General features: G+C 40.0%; 1 protein-coding gene across 2 annotated transcripts in view; it reads left to right on the forward strand.

The window, feature by feature from the left end:
- The window catches only part of kcnd3 (potassium voltage-gated channel, Shal-related subfamily, member 3), a 486,339-nt gene that overhangs the window by 116,053 nt on the left and 355,388 nt on the right, over positions 1-14,898 (forward strand). The gene's annotated exons all lie outside the window — the stretch shown is intronic.

Genomic DNA, 14,898 nt, shown 5'->3' on the forward strand with positions numbered 1-14,898 from the left:
GTGAGGAAAATGTCTGAACGATTTGGACCTTTGCTGCATCAAATTTTTCCAGAAACTGTGAGACACAGCCAGGTGGAAACCATTCGGAAGATTCAGACGGCTTTCAGGGACGATTCCATGGGGATCACACAGATTGAGTGTTACAACCAGTTTAAAGACGGCGCACAATGGCGGAGGGCGCACCGCGCTCTGAGCGGCGATTGACAGGCTGAAACAGGCGAAAAGCTTGCCCACAGGCGAATGACGCAACCGACAGGTGTGAAAAAACTCACGCATGCGCACGAAGGTTCAAGCTTGGCTGACGTAAAAACATATGAATCAAATCCATATATTTTTTGCAGAAAATAAAAAGGTCGTATACTTTTCTCACAGACCTCGTATATATATGTGTGTGTGTGTGTGTGTGTGTGTGTGTGTGTGTGTGTGTGTGTGTGTGTGTGTGTGTGTGTGTGTGTGTGTGTGTGTGTGTGTGTGTATATGTCTGTAGGGCAGCATGGTGGCTTAGTGGTGAGCACTGTAGCCTCACAGCAAGAAAGTCCTGGGATCGCTTCCCACCTACTCCTTTCTGTGTGAATGTTGCATGTTCTCCCCTTGCATGAGTTCCCGTCAGATGCTCTGGCTGTCTGCCACTTCCAAAGACATGCAGGTTAGGTGAATTGGACACTAAATTAACCGTAGGTGTGAGTTTGAGTGTAAATGACTTTGTTTGTTTTTATGTGGATCTGCATATATATATATATATGTATATATATATATCAATGCTTGTGTACTATATTAACAGTTATGTCAAATCGCAGAATACTGCATTGTCTAGATCCGCTTTGTATTTGGACTTTTATTTGAAATCTCAAAGGAGCACCTTTAGCGCCAAGGACATTGCACAACTACACCCATTCAATGCAACTGCCAACACTTTTGCAAGCACACTACACACTCTGTCGTGAACGCAACAATACTCTGCCTCTTTGGCTTTAACAAATGTCCTCTCTAATCTCCTTGGTTCATTTCACCTGTCTGTTTTCTGCCAGCTCATTCAGTCTGGTTTCAGACCGTTATCAGCGGTTCAGTTAACTTATCCTCATTCTTTTCACACCTGCTGTTTCATTCGTTCTGCTTTTGTTCACTTCTCACATTACTCTTCAAAAGACCCCTGATTTATTTACCAAAAACATATGAGGGTCAGAGGGCCCTTGGATACAAAAGAATATTTTTTTAAAAAGACAAAGAAAGATGAAGGGGTAGACCAAGTATACCAGGCTATACAACCCCTGGCAAAAATTACAGAATCACCGGCCTCGGAGGATATTCATTCAGTTGTTTAATTTTGTAGAAAAAAGCAGATCACAGATATGACACAAAACTAAAGTCATTTCAAATGGCAACTTTCTGGCTTTAAGAAACACTATAAGAAATCAGGAAAAATAATTGTGGCAGTAACGGCTACTTTTTTAGACCAAGCAGAGGAAAAAAAATATGGACTCTCTCAATTCTGAGGAATAAATTATGGAATCACCCTGTAAATTTTCATCCCCAAAACAAACACCTGCATCAAATCAGATCTGCTCGTTAGTCTGCATCTAAAAAGGAGTGATCACACCTTGGAGAGCTGTTGCACCAAGTGGACTGACATGAATCATGGCTCCAAAACGAGAGATGGCAATTGAAACAAAGGAGAGGATTATCAAACTCTTAAAGAGGGTAAATCATCACGCAATGTTGCAAAAGATGTTGGTTGTTCACAGTCAGCTGTGTCTAAACTCTGGACCAAATACAAACAACATGGGAAAGTTGTTAAAGGCAAACATACTGGTAGACCAAGGAAGACATCAAAGTGTCAAGACAGAAACTTAAAGCAATATGTCTCAAAAATCGAAAATGCACAACAAAACAAATGAGGAACGAATGGGAGGAAACTGGAATCAACGTCTGTGACCGAACTGTAAGAAACCGCCTAAAGGAAATGGGATTTACATATAGAAAAGCTAAACGAAAGCCATCATTAACGCCTAAACAGAAAAAACAAGGTTACAATGCCTAAGGAAATGCAATCGTGGACTGTGGATGACTGGCTGAAAGTCATATTCAGTGATGAATCTCGAATCTGCATTGGGCAAGGTGATAATGCTGGAACTTTTGTTTGGTGCCGTTCCAATGAGATTTATAAAGATGACTGCCTGAAGAGAACATGTAAATTTCCACAGTCATTGATGATATGGGGCTGCATGTCAGGTAAAGGCACTGGGGAGATGAGATGGCTGTCATTACATCATCAATAAATGCACAAGTTTACGTTGATATTTTGGACACTTTTCTTATCCCATCAATTGAAAGGATGTTTGGGGATGATGAAATCATTTTTCAAGATGATAATGCATCTTGCCATAGAGCAAAAACTGTGAAAACATTCCTTGCAAAAAGACACATAGGCTCAATGTCATGGCCTGCAAATAGTCTGGATCTTAATCCAATTGAAAATCTTTGGAAGATGAAGAAAATGGTCCATGACAAGGCTCCCACCTGCAAAGCTGATCTGGCAACAGCAATCAGAGAAAGTTGGAGCCAGATTGATGAAGAGTACTGTTTGTCACTCATTAAGTCCATGCCTCAGAGACTGCAAGCTGTTATAAAAGCCAGAGGTGGTGCAACAAAATACTAGTGATGTGTTGGAGCGTTCTTTTGTTTTTCATGATTCCATAATTTTTTCCTCAGAATTGAGTGATTCCATATTTTTTTCCCTCTGCTTGGTCTAAAAAAGTAACCGTTAATGACTGCCACAATTTTTTTTTCCTGATTTCTTATAGTGTTTCTTAAAGCCAGAAAGTTGCCATTTGAAACGACTTTAGTTTTGTGTCATGTCTGTGATCTGCTTTTTTTCTACAAAGTTAAACAACTGAATGAACATCCTCCAAGGCCGGTGATTCCATAATTTTTGCCAGGGGTTGTATAATGACCCACGGACAGCTTGTGCAACCTGTCTCTTTTGCCTTTACTGGTGGTCCAGACTGAAGAACTGTGTTGTTGATTCATCTAGGGCTGTCACGGAACTGTTATTTGGAAGGGCCTTGTTTTCAGAGGAGTGGCTGCAGACAATCTGCTGACAGATTTCTTCAGATTGACAAGAGTCAAAGTTCACCTTCTTAACCCCTCCTCCCCTTCTATAAGCCCTTGATGAAGCAGATGGACAGCAACAAGTTATTTTCAGGATGTTTTCAATCAGGGTGGTTGAAGAGATACAAGAAATGATCTTGTTCTTTTTTCAGCAGATCATCTCTCTCCGTCTCACCCTGTCCTCTGTTCCCTGTCCTTAACAAAAAAATGGTGTTATCCAGGAATTAAATGTGGAAAGAAGGGTGGGAGGGCTGGGAATGGATTGTGTGATACAGTATGGTAATAAAAGATCTGAGCTTTTGGTGAGAATGTCTTTCTTCTTTTTTTCCGTTTGCTGGATAATACGAGTGGACAACAGAATAATGAGAAAGAAAGAAGAACATCCACCGGCCCTAGATTCAGATAGGAAATATATCATTTCAGCCACCTTGCCCAGTCTTCCAACCAGTGCAAAATGGCACAAGTCCATTTGTGCACCTCCATCTGGGCGTGTTGGTGTAAAAATGAGCTGCAGTGCAGGTGAATTGTGACCATGTGGAAGCAGAAAGTCACCATGGACCTGCAAGAGTTTTTTTTTTTTTCTGTTTACAGCAATATAATGTAATATATTGTTGGAGTATTTGTAATATTCAGATATGCCTTCCATGCCACTTCAACCTTAACACATAAGAAAAACCCATGCCTGATTTTCTAAGATCATAGATAACAAGTGCTAAATTGCGTTGACAATGTTTGCGTGTGAGGTGGTGACAGTTTTGCAGATAATTTACTCAGAATAAATGTGCAATTGATAGCGAGCTGTAATGTGACACAGACAGCTGCATGTAAATCAGGATTTTGCTTGTGCTGATGGCTGTAAGTGTGAAATAAAATCAGCCACTTAAGTTACTGGATGCAGGTGTGAGGCACTTCTTTTTCCAAACCTAATACACATGGAAGACAACTTAGTACTCGAATAGCAGTATATTTTATTGTCTGTCTAATGCTGTCTATGTTATAGTTATGATTATTATTTCTCCAGTGTTTGTCAAATCTATTTTTAAAACTGATTACCTCTGCGCTGTTATACATCCTCTGGTAAACTGTTCTTTGTATCCACCACTGCCAGTATAATGAGGATTGCCTCAATTCTAGACATGAGCATCTTTTAAATAATTTCTTGCTGTGACCCTTTCTGTTGTCTTCTGATAATGGTAGATCTTGACTACATTCACTTCCAGGTATGCACCCCGTGCTGCGTGTGTTTATGCGCTGACAGTTTTAAAAAACAGATTGATTTGCTCTTTAAGAATTTAAGAAAACTGGTGAATAATTTTGATGTATTCTGCCGGCGCAGCACACAGCTGTCACTGTGCAGTCTATGTGCATAGTAGAGTGCACAGCAGAAAAACACACAGGGCGTACCGACTCGGAGTCTGTGAGGGATAAGTGTCTTGCATGCACAAAGTTGGTAGTTGTTTGAAGTAGTGGATAACACAGACAGCTGTATGTGTGCTAGCAGAATGCACTGCTCTGTGCATACAGTTTTTTGTAAACACACACACAACTGCATGTGCATCATCCTACACAGACCCTGAGATGTGCACGTGTATGTTTATTTGTGTGTCACATTGATGGTAGTTATCATGAGGTACACCAAAATGTACTCTAATCCACCTGTTACGTATGTAGACATCTATATTATAATAGCCAAGTGGCCTCTGTGTGCATGTATGCATGCACGCATGTATGTGCATGGCTTCGATTATGGAGAAACTGGGGAGAACTGACATTTGCTGTTTGGTATGCTTATGTATTTTGGGTCAAGGATGAATGCTGCGAAAATGGAAAGTTGATAGGACTAATATTTTTGGAGAAATTAGTGATATTAGCTAGCAGCAGTAAACAATGGATGTTGTGCTGCAGTGCACCATGGGAGGTCATGGTTTTGGCATTTTAAATGTTATTGTGGTTTATGTTAGTTTAACAGTGTTAGTGTTGTTGATTTATTGTGTTTGTGTAGTTCAATTGGTTGAGTCAGTTTAGTTAAGTGTCTTGTTGCTGTTACCATGCGTGAGTTAAGTGTCATTTTGCCGTTACCATGAGTGAGAACTGTACTGCATTTGATGTCTTCCGCCACCGTCTCTGTTTGTGGGTGTGTAAAAATAAAAGCACCTGCTTGCAGCAGAATGAAGAAAAGACAAAAAGCTCTGTAAGTATGTAAGTACGTAATATAATTGTAAATACAGTAAAAATACATGGATGGCACAAGAAAGTGAAAGGGCTTATTTCCATTGTGGTCCATTTAAAAATCAAATGCCAAAATAGAATTAATAATAAAATAAAAATTATAATAATGATAATAATAATAATAATAGCAATAGTCTGTATATGACAACAGGAACCTAAACAATTTCTAAATTTCTAAAACAGTTCTTAAAACATTGTGGACTCACACCCCATTCTAACTCATTATATAAACTTTGCATAATTTATTACCACCTTTGAAAAATGCCAGCTACCTATTTTATAAACACTACCCAATCTAGATCCCATGGATCCCCGCAGGCATTGTGCTAGTCTGAAAGAAATAAACAAGGCATAACCCATCAAAATCTTTAAATATGTCTGTTGTTTCCAATGATTGATTTTTGTTTTTGCTTTTTAATTCAGTGTGCGAAGAGGCAGCTGTCTCAGCGCTGCTGGAACAGCAACCTGTCAAGCACAATAAATTAACACGAAGGTTTCAAAGTCACAAAATACATATGCTACCAACACCTGTTAAATAAATTTCATTTTGATCTTGGCAAAATCATTGTGTCTGTGCAAGCCTCACTTATTTGTATGTTCCCTCCCCAAACTTTTGCACACTCATGTGGACAAACTCCAAATTGCATATCATAAAGCCAAACGCAATATATTGACAATGCATTGACAATGCATGCTGTTTTGTCCATTTGACAGATACAGTCCTCATTGTGCACAGTTACTAAATCAGCATGCAGGTGTATTTGCGAGTGCAGTGGTGTCTGCACGTTTTTGCACACGGTAGCCTTTTGTATATCAAGCCCCCCATGTCTGTATCAGAGCAGATGATGTGTCTCAGGGTGGAGTTTCCTAAGGAGCTTGTCTTTCCATTCATTTATGAGTGTGTGTGTGGAAGACATTCTGCAATGCTGAAACTGAATCTTCACACTCAGGAGTGGATTAGGGATGGGTATTGATAAGATTTTATCGATATCGATGCCAGTATCATTCATGCTTTTATTTCTTCCAGATTGGATTATTGTAATGCTTTGTTTTCTGGTTTACCGCAGTACAGCATCAGGGGTCTTCAACTGGTTCAAAATGCTGCTGCCAGACTTTTGACATGAAGCAGAAGGTTTGACCATATCATGCCGGTTCTGGCATTCCTTCCCTGGCTTCCGGTCTCTCTGAGATCTGATTTTAAAATATTATTATTGACCTATAAAATTGTTCACGGACTGGGTCCCCCCTACTTGGCCGGCCTGGTTGAGACCTACGTGCCGGCTCGGGCTCTGCGTTCACAGGGCGCAGGCCAATTGTGTGTCCCTAAGGTGAAGAAAAAGTCAGCGGGTTACAGCGCTTTCTCTTACCGCGCCCCAGTTCTGTGGAATGATCTGCCTGCACAGATCTGACAGTAGGGCTCTGTGGAGACTTTTAAAGCCAGACTGAAGACACACTTGTTTTCCCTGTTTTATCATTAGTATTTTACATGATTATGTGTCTTCTTTTATTTCTTTTTTATTAATTTTATTCCTTTTATTTATTTATGTTTTAAATTTTTTATTGTGTTTTGTGTTCTTAATTCATTTTATGTTGCTTTTTAATGATGTTTGTGAAGCGCCTTGAGGCAACTAGCCGTGATTTGTTGCTATATAAATAAATAAATTTGATTTGATTTAAATTTGATTAGCGATTCTGCTTATCGATCCGATTCCTTATCGATTCCCTTATCAATACCTCTTGTGAATTTTCTGTGTACTAAAAGTAGGCTTTACAGGTTTTCTATGTCAACAGCATTTTAAATTGGTCACTGGATCCTTGATCTCTGGACATAAATAAAAATAAATAAAATCTGTAGTTTTTGTGAAACGCATTTCCTTTCAGATATTTTGGTATGAATGTCTCTCCGTACCTCTGAGCTGAGCTCAGCCGGCTGCTGCAAGTCAGCGCAGGACGTCTCATTTTGGGAGGAAAAAACATTTTGATTGATTGTAGTTTGTTTGTATTACAACTTTTGGAAAGAAGTGTCATTTGATTTAAACAGCGTTTCGCTAAATTCATTCCAGTAGTATTCTGCTCTTACTAGGATGCAGCAGTTTTCTAGCTTGACAGATAGTTCTGGAGGAAATCACTGAAGAAATGAACAAATTGAAAATATGGTTTGACCGAAAGAAATTGTCATTAAACTTAAATAAAACAGGAATGAAGTTGAGGTGTAAGAGTCACTAGGTGTTCACAGGAAACAGTTATTTATTTCTATATTTATTCATTTATTTTCATTGTTAGTTGGTTTTATCTTTTCTGTTGTGTTTTTAATCAGGTTCTTTTTGTCTCTTTCTCTAAAATTGTATGGTAGCATTATTAGGTATTATGAGTTATTATTACTATTATTGTTGTTTTTGCTATTATTATTAATATATGAATAAAAATAAATTAAAAAAATTACAATTTAACTCTTTTACGACAACGAACGCTGAGCCATTAATTATTATACAGAAAACAAATGCACACAAATGTGCTGAGATGCAAACAGCTTAATGCTACCTTTAACATTGAAAACGCCATAGACATGCTAATGTGTTAGCATCGGTCCCGTTTTAAGTTATAAAATACATCTATCAACTGTTTCAGAAGACAATAACAGGTTGGTTTAACATAAAAAAGGTAAATATTACTCACAGACATGCTTTTTAGGATTTTAGTGGGGAAAAATTAAGATAAAGCGAAATAAAACAATGAATCAACGAAGCAGCAATTCGAAGCACTGCTTCTATCTGCGAATCACTGCTTCGATTGGTTCAAGGTTCAAAGCAAAGCCGCGCTGCAGAAAAGTTGATTACAGACCTGCTGTAGGGTCTGTAATCAATGTAGAGAAATTATCATTGTCCTGACAAACATCCCCAAAAACAATGGCCACTCTGAAGGACTGATAAGGGAATCGTTAAGCAAAAAGGTTATTGATGTCAGTGGATCAAATCATTTCTTAACGATACCCGAAAAGAACCGGTTCTTGACACCTTTGCCTAGATAGAACAAGTTTTAATCTAGGTTGCACAGCAGTGGCTACACTTGGTATGGCTTCCAGTGTTTTTGATGACTAGATGGTTTTTTGTTGTCCATGTCTTTTTCTTGATTGCTCCACATGCACGCTACGCGAATGTTCATGCTGTATCATGTCCTCACCAGAACATCGCTCACTTTTTGACTTTGCCATCTCAAGAGTAACGCACAGTACATGGTGCACTTGTGACTTAAACAGATAACTGTATGATTGGTTAATTTATGTTATGCCCACAACACCTTTGATTAAATAGGAGACTTTATCCAAACTGCTTGCGCTCTGCACACTATTTTGCACTCAGATTCCACATGAACAATAATTTGAAGCCGATCACACCCAAAAAGCAATGGCACTGTGCAATGTAGACTGTGCCATAAGATAGGAAGCAGTATCTTCAACCCATAGACCATTAACATAGCCTAAGTATTGTGAACATGTGAAAAAATAACTAATTTGGATCATTTTGTATCTAAAGATATCTTCTTATGACACTGCATTTAATATAAAGGCTGCTTCGCATCAGCTGTGGAATGTGAGACCACGTGTAATACTTAATTTTAATGTAATACAATCTCACAGAGCTGTGCATAGACTGAATGCCATTACTCATAAAGTCTGCTGATACTCATTAGTAATAAGTAGCGCACAGGCAGCCATTTACGTGGACGTTAGTGTTTCAAAGCCCTCTTTTTTGTTTATTGCATTGCTGTGTTCCCTGATTCCTCAACATAAAAGATGCAGAGTGTCGTAGGTGTGAGAGTTGTGTAAGTGAGGAGGCACAGAATGAGATGGTAGGTCAAGTAGTTCTGATTATGTAAAAAGAGTCAGAGCGGGTTGAAAAACATGCTTCTAAAGATTAGATTATGGGATGATCGCGCAGAGTTGGATGCTCGTACCCTATCAGTTTAATGATGCAGTGTTCTGTTCATCTAATTAATTGGACCATCATTGTGTCTTTTACCAAAACGTCTCACTCGCTCTCCATAATTCCCATTTCTCCTCTTTGTACATGATCTCAGACTGTATTTGTTCTCTCAGGTCTTGTCCCACTGCAAACGGCATCATTTTGTTACTCTTTTGAAGTAGTTCATGTGAATAAGATTGGCCAGCCGAGCCCTCAGGTGGATGTCGTCTCAGCATCAGCACTGACAGCAGTTCATTCCTCAGGGGCCAATGGATGGACACACGGATAAACTGACATAGACACACACTGCAGTTCATCGCTTTCTGTCTTCTATTTTCCAACCGATATCTATGTTCTGTCTTTCAAATTACATCGCTGCTTTTAACTGTTTTTATTGGTATTGTTTCATAATTCAGTGTATTCACAGACGGTGTCACATTTTGGCCAACATTGGCTAAATCCTTTAACTTGATGCAAACAGCCTATTTTTTAATATATTGAGTCAGTGTGATACATCTAACAGTCCCCTAACTTACTAGGTAGGCTGGGTTGTACATTAAATGAAGGCTCAGGGGATCAAATCAAGGTTACTTCTCTTTGTGTGTTAAAATGTCCTTGAGCAAGACACTTAATTCCAAATTGTATTTACTGGATACAACATTAATCTGCACCTGAACGTGCATGTGGTTCATGGCAGGAAATGTCTTTTCTTTTGGGGATCTGTGCATCGAAAGTCTGAGCACTGTTGAAGCATCTGCCAAGAGAGCTTATTCCCTAAAAATAGCTCAGTGGCTGAACAGTCTTGCCTGCAAACATCCTTGATGGAACTTGAATGACCAAAGGAAAAGGTTGAAATAGATGGCAGAGATTTCAACTGACACTGCAGCACTTGAAACCAGTAGTGATTTGAAACACATTAAATAAAGCACTATAAAGTTGTGGATGTAGAAGCTCCTTTAATCTCATGGTATGGTACGTACAAAACAACTGCTTTTAAACCATCCCAATTGCAATCCAAAAACTAGGACACAGTCCATCTCCAGAACCTAAGACTTTCCACAGCTAAGGACATTACTCATCACCTACGCTCATGTGTAGGGATGGGTACTGATATGATCTTATCGACATCAATGCCATTATCGATTTCGCTTATTGATCCGATTCTTTTATCAATACCTCGTGAATTTTCTGTGACTAAAAGTCAGCTTTACAGGTTTTCTATGTCAACAGCATTTTATTGAGTCTTAAAGTAGACCTGCATTGAAATAAATGTGGTCAGATTTCAGAAAGAAATAGCTGATATGTATTTATAAGACCCTTGTGAATGCAGTAAAGTAAATCTGTAAGCCCAAATTTGTAATTCAGCGGAGAAATCTTCGTTTAAAAATGACAAATTTGCAGCTAAAATTTAGCCCTCTGTGAAAACTGTTTGTACAGCCGTATCATTTCCATGACATCAGGGACAAGACGACGCGCTCCCGCCTTCAGTCCGATCCCGCATTGAAATTGATTTTATCTGTTAATAATGTTACTTATACACGTCCTGGTTTCAACATCCAAAAGTAAGCTGCAATGAATGTGAGATACAGATCTGTGTGCTCAGATCAGCAATGACATCGACAGCGGGCGCCGTTCTTCACCGACGCCTCGCTTTCTGCCTCTGCTGCGCTTACCGAGTCGTGCTTGGTAAACGCAGAAGCGGGCCACTCACATCGCCCGTGTCTGTTGTGCAGCCGGCACCACGTCCCTCTCTACTGAATGGAGGTGCAGCCAACTTGGCACAAGTCCAGAGAATACACTCGCTGTTTTGATGCGAGCGGCCGGTAACACCTGTTGCTGCAAGAACAGACTTTCCGCAGCGCCGCACGTCTCGGTAATCGGAGCTGCAGAGCTCCGTGGCCGCTGAGAGAGGTTTATAACTTTTTAATGACTTGGATTCTTTGCAGGTCCTGCCTCCATACCCCGTGACGGTACCGGAGGCGAAAGACAGTAGATTTTCAATGCGACGCCACTCAGTCAAACGGCCGTATGAAAAAGTCCCCCAAAATAATTTTCAAGCACAAATAAAAGAAATGTGTACTCACCAAACGTGCCGCAAGACAATATGAAGTTTTAAAAAAAGTAGATCCTTCCATATAAGACAAGAAAAAGGTGCAGATGCAAACTGACGTAAATCCACAAATTACAATTGGCGCAATGCATGCTGGGAGAGGGTCTTGTCCGTGACGTCTCGGCAGCGTCCATGATGAGAGGGACAATTTGCGGAGGGCTAAATGTTAGCTGTAAATTTGTCATTTTCAAATGAAGATTTATCCGTTGAATGACAGATCTCGTCTTGCAGATTTACTTTACTGCATTCAGAAGGATCTCATGTGTAAATGTAAGTCATTTTTGTTCAAAAAATCTGACTGCATTTTTTTCAATGCAGGTCTCCTTTAAAGTAAATAAATAGGAAAGTGGTCACTGGATCCTAGATCTCTGGACATAAATAGAAAGAAACAAAATCTGTAGTTTTTGTCCAAAGCATTTCCTTTCAGATATTGAGACAAATTTAACTCCATAGCCTCTGAGCTGTGCTCTTGCAGCCGGCTGCTTTGCACATTAACATCAATGTAATTCATAATGAATGGAAGATGTCTCATTTTGGTTTTGGATGGTTGTAGTTTGTTGGCTGTATTACAATGTTTGGAAAGAGGTATCATTTGATTTAAAATGGCGATTCGCTTTGAAGTTGTAGAGAAGCTTGAATCTTCGACTGAACTGAGTTGCTTGACGTGAAGACGTTTCACTTCAAATCACAGAAGCTTGAATCACGTCAAGCAACCCAGTCCAGTCGAAGATTCAAGCTTCTCTACTATGGAAACCACCTGGACAACTGAGAGCCTACACAGAAACATCGCTTTGAAGTTGTTAATTCAGACCAAAATCTGTCTTTCCAACTTTACCTGGTAGAGAGCTGTGCAGCCCTTGGAGCTGTGCAGTTAGTCCCACAAACCAGGAACGGAACAGAGGACGATTCTCGTTTCTTGGCCGCAACAAGACAAGAGTCCCAGTTCCACAAAGGTGACTCACGATTGACATCTTTAAATGACTTTCAGAGGGGTTAATGAAGGAATTGCGGACCTGCCGCTTCTAAAAAGCAGTGAAGCAGAGAACCAGCAGGTCGCAGCGCTGCTTTTTTACTTCAAGCTTCACGCAGAGCCACTGCAGAAGCAGGGGGTCTGTAATCAACATAGAGAAATGATTATTTTCCCGATAAACAGCCTCAAAAACAACGGCCACTCTGGCCTAATGTAAACTGAAGAACCGATAAGGGAATTGTTAAGCAAAAAGGCTATTGATGTCAGTGGATCGAATCATTTCTTCATGATTCTTAAAAAGAACTGGTTTTCGATACCCATCCCTACTCATGTGAGGCCATTATAGCTTGTTGGGGGGGGGGGGGGGGGTGTTATGGTCTATAGGTTAAATGAGCCGAGTACCCTCTGCTCATTTCTCAGTCAGGGAGGAAACTCAATAAGGCCCCTTGGGCAAGGTCCTTAATCTCCATATTGTTCCTGCAGTTGACCACCTTGCATGGCAGCATGCCAACATGACTGGGGGAATGTGAGGCATCATTGTAAAGCACTCTGAGCAGTTGGAAAATGGCTAAAGAAATGCAGCCCATTCACAGCACAGCTCTCCTAACTTAATGTACAGCTGACCTCTTATCACATGTAAGCAGGCTATTTCAGTTTGCGTTTGAGTGAAACAGAAGCATCATTGTGTACCCGTCTGCAATTCTCCTGACTCTTTCCACATCCCTTATTCATCGGTCCCCTGTGGCACTCTGTCCCGCTGAGAGCTCAGACATGGAAAAGTAAATCGAATTCCCGACTCTAAATCTCTGCTTTTATTTTGCTCCCCCCATCAATAAACTGCAGACATCTGATCTGAGTGGGGGAATTAGATGATATAATAGAAATAAGTTTTATGTACACAATCGATGTCTGCCTGATTCTGCATTGCTTGCATGCACATGTGGGTGTGCATGTGTCGAGTCTTAGTCAGACTCTGAGTGGGAAGTTGCAGGTGTTTGTGTGTGCTAATGATGGAGGAGGTGGGGTGGGAGTAGGAGGAGAGTCGACGCTGTCATCTGACATGCCTGTGGCTAACAAAGCTATTCATGACTCTGATGCTGAGCTGCTTGAAAAGAGCAGCGCAGAAAATGAAAAAAAAGCATGAAGACTAATCACATTGACAAGGGTACTTGTGAGAGCCTTACGTCAAAATGTTAATAATTTCCTCAGTTCGACCCTTGATCTGGAATATAATGGTTTTTGTATCAGCTCTGGCCAGTACTGTTTGCCGTTTTGTGAGAATCTGTTCATTAGATTTTGGCAATTCTGCTATCAAATGAATGAACTAAAATGCTGCTGGTAGTAACGCTCAGTGTGCCTTGTAATATTCAAAAATCTTTAGCCATTTCCTGGCACCACCCCAATCTGGCTCTGTACGGATATGTGTAGATTTTTTATCATTAAATAAAGTTAATTCAACAACTTAATCAAAATTTGATGTAGTTGTTTTTTGTCTAGTCCTGATAAAAATTGGCATAAACAAAACATCCTTGACAGAGTTAATGGCAAAGAAGGATAAAGAAGGTAGAAAAATGAAGAACCGATTGTGAATTAATTTAGGAAATCACCAGTCTGCCTCAGTCAGATAAGAGAGGAATAGACAGATAAGGAATGAAAACCAAAACAGTGCATTCACACACAGCCACATTATGAAATATGTGAAAAAGAAAGAAAAGCATTAAACCTGATCTCGTGTAACACTCTTCAAATCAGCATCCATTAATCATTCTGTGTCATTTCCAACCTGCCCTCTTGTCCTCAGAGGGATGAATAGCGTGCCTTTGGTTGAGAACAGCAAGAACATCGCTAGTAGCTATGGCTTACTCATTGGAGAGCTGAGCTGGCCTCCGGATCAGACTCATTGTCTCGAACCTTGGAGCAACCAGAAAATAACCTCATCCGTCTGCCAGGAACCTGCTTAAGTGTTGGGCTTGAGACCAGAGGATCAGTTCAAACCCCATTCTGATTGGAAAATTCCTAAGGGCCCTTGGGCAAGGTCCTTAATTCCACAGGTTGCTCTCAGAGTGTTGTGAGTGCCTTGCCTTGCATGGCAGTACCCTGACATCGGTGTCTGATTGGGTCTGTGTGAATGGGTGAATGCGAGGCATCATTATAAAGTGCTTTGAGCATCTGATTCAGATAAAAAGTGCTCTATAAATGCAGTACATTATAATGGCAACTCATCTGATTCATGAACCATCACTGGGACGCGATGCATTTTCTCTGTACCTGATCTCACAGATGGATGCATTTCTGTGCAGGGGCCAGAGAGGAGATTAAACACAGGTACACAGATTGTTTTTCTGTTTGTAATATTATGGTATCTGTTTATAATGTAATTACATGGACAGTAGACAAATGAAACATAGTACAACACCAATTCCAATGAAGTTGGGACGTTGTGTAAAATGTAAATAAAAACAGAATACAATGATTTGCAAATCCTCTTCAACCTATATTCAATTGAATACACCACAAAG

Source organism: Thalassophryne amazonica, chromosome 6, assembly GCF_902500255.1.
Source record: "Thalassophryne amazonica chromosome 6, fThaAma1.1, whole genome shotgun sequence".
In the NCBI taxonomy this organism is placed as follows: domain Eukaryota; kingdom Metazoa; phylum Chordata; class Actinopteri; order Batrachoidiformes; family Batrachoididae; genus Thalassophryne; species Thalassophryne amazonica.